The 2,500-nt window shown below is 79.0% G+C and overlaps 1 non-coding gene across 1 annotated transcript; it reads left to right on the top strand.

Annotated features, from left to right (window-relative positions):
• The first annotated feature begins 1,534 nt into the window (after window positions 1-1,534).
• Window positions 1,535-1,687, top strand: LOC135326869 (5.8S ribosomal RNA). The gene has a single exon (XR_010387077.1). It is a non-coding gene; the product is annotated as a 5.8S ribosomal RNA (ribosomal RNA).
• The last annotated feature ends 813 nt before the right edge of the window (window positions 1,688-2,500 follow it).

Genomic DNA, 2,500 nt, shown 5'->3' with positions numbered 1-2,500 from the left:
CAGGGCCAGGTACCTAGCGCCCGCGCTTCTCCTGCCCCCCCCTCGGTGACCCACCCGTGTGGTCCCGTGTGCCAGCGTGCTCCTCCCGGGTGCCGCACCGTGCGCGCCGCACCGGCCGTGCCTTCCCCCCCCCCGCCTCGGCTTCCCCCCACCCCGGTCCTTCCTCCCCCGCGGTGGGGGTGGGGGGGGCGGGGAGGGAGGGAGCGAGCGAGAGAGGGGAGAGGGCCTCCGGCCACCGCGGCCGCCGGCAGCCGCCCCGGGCAGGGATGGCCATGGGCCCCGGGCTCCGGGCCCGAGGGTTCTCGGTTGGAGAGCCGGGCGGAGGTTTAAAGACTCGGGCGGCCCGATGCGACTCGCGGAGGCGGCCGGGCGTGCTGCCGGAGGGCCGGGGGGTCGGCGCGCGCGGGCGCCGCGCCCCCCCATGCCAGCCGGCGCGCCCCGCGCTCGCCCCGCGGGCAGCCGGGACGGAGAGGGGTTACCCTGCCCCCTCTCTCCGCGGTCTGGTCTCGGCGGAGAGACGCCGCGCGGTCGGCCTAGTTGCCGGCCTGCCTCGAGCGTTGCGAGCCGGGCGCGAGCGCGTGCTCGCCGCCGGGAGGGCGAGCCCCCACCGCGGGTGGTGCGGGCGCCGAGCCTCCGCGCGTCTCCTCCTTCTCCCTGGCCGGTGCTTCTGGGTCTTCCGCCGTGGCCGCCGTCGGCGGCGCCCTACCCTACGCGCCCGCCCCGGCACTCTGCCGTCCGGGGCGCCCGCCTCGCTCTGCCCCGCCCGGCTCCGCCAGGCAGCGGGGGGGCGGTGGTGGGGCGGCGGCGGGGGCGGCCCGCCCCGCTCTCCGCGTGGAGACGGGGAGAGCGGGCGCCGTCCCCGTCCGTGCCGCCTTGCCCGCCTGCCCGCCGCCGGGCGTCTGTCCGCGGAGGGGACGGGCGAGCGCGTGGCGTCACCCGCGAGGCGGTGTGTGCGGGCGCGCGGGGGTGTGGGCGCCGCGGCGGCGGCGGCGGCGGCGGTCGAGCCGGAGGGCCGGCGAGGCGAGCGAGGAGCTGGGAAGCGCGGGGCCGGCGGGCCGCAGGCGCGCGGGCGGCGGGGCGACGCCGCTCCCGGTGGCGGCCGGGCTCTGACGCCTGGGGCGGGGGGGGGGTGGTCTGCGGGGACGGACCCCCCCCAACATCCCGAGGCAGGCGGTGTGGCCGGCCCGCCGCTCCCTGCCGGGCCAGACCGAGCCGGGCGCCTGGGCCGGACTCGAAGCGAGACAGGGTTTGTCCCCAGGTCGGGAGCGAGGGCTCCCCGCCCTTCTCGTTCGGGTTTGCCCTTCGTTTCCCCCCCCCCCCCTTTCTCTGTGCTTGTACGGTCAGTGAGGCAAGCCCCTCTCTTTCTCTCGCTCTCTCTCTCCTTCCGTCTCTGCCGTCCCTTGCTCAGCAGCCGGCGTCGGCGTGAGGAAGGGCGGTGGGGCGGAGGAGGAGGGGGCGGAGGAGGGGGGGCCCCCCAGGGGCTGCGAAAGCTGCCCGGTCCCCCCGCGCGCGCGGCGGGGACCGAAACCGAGACAACTCTTAGCGGTGGATCACTCGGCTCGTGCGTCGATGAAGAACGCAGCTAGCTGCGAGAATTAATGTGAATTGCAGGACACATTGATCATCGACACTTCGAACGCACTTGCGGCCCCGGGTTCCTCCCGGGGCTACGCCTGTCTGAGCGTCGCTTGACGGTCAATCGTCACCCGCGCCGTGGCGTGGGCGCAGCGGCGTGCCGCCCCTCGGTGGGTGTGGGGGGGGGCGCGGTTCGGGTGCGCCCGGCCGTGCCCGCCCTCCCCTCCGAGCCCGGCGGCTGCCGCCGCGCCGCGTGGCGCGCGCGGTGTGGCGCGGCTGGGGCGCCTCGCAGGCCCGTTGCCCCGGGGAGAGGGGGGGTGCTCTCCTTCCCCTCCCCGCGCGGCCGGGCCTTCGTCCCCCTAAGTGCAGACTCGGGAAACCCCCGCTCCCGGAGCGCCCGCGTCGCGGACTTCGTCCCGCCGGGCCCCCAGATCGGGTCGGTCGCGGTGGCCCGGCGCCCGGCGCCGCCCGCCCGCCACCACCGCCAGTGCCGCCGCACGGGCCTCTCCTCCACCACTCTCCCGGTGGTGCGCCGGTCCCCCGTTCCCCTCCGGCAGAGGGGACGGCCGGCCGCCCTTTGCCTCGCCCTGGCCCTGACCGCCGCCGTTTCGGCGCCCGCCGGGCCCCCCCCAACCCCGCGCTTCCCCGCGTCCGCAGCGCGTCGTCGAGCCACTTCCACCCGCCGGCTGGCGTCAGCCGCGCGGCGTTGCGTTGAGGCCCGGCGGCGGCGGCGGCGCGCGGGGGGCCGCGGCCGGGGGGGGGGCCGCGCAGCGCGGGCGCCGTGGGGCGGCGGCGGGGCGGGGGGCGAGGGAGGGCGCGCCGCGCCGTCCCCACGCCGGGGCGGAGAGCGGAGGTCAGCGGCCGGGAGGAGGAGGCGGCCGCAGAGCGGCGGAGGGCTGCGCGAGTGGCGTGAGCGAGCGAGCGC

Source organism: Dromaius novaehollandiae, unplaced genomic scaffold (genome assembly GCF_036370855.1).
Source record: "Dromaius novaehollandiae isolate bDroNov1 unplaced genomic scaffold, bDroNov1.hap1 HAP1_SCAFFOLD_76, whole genome shotgun sequence".
Classification (NCBI taxonomy): Eukaryota; Metazoa; Chordata; class Aves; order Casuariiformes; family Dromaiidae; genus Dromaius; species Dromaius novaehollandiae.
Note: the sequence above shows the minus strand (reverse complement) of the source record. Positions and strands in the feature narration are given on the sequence as shown.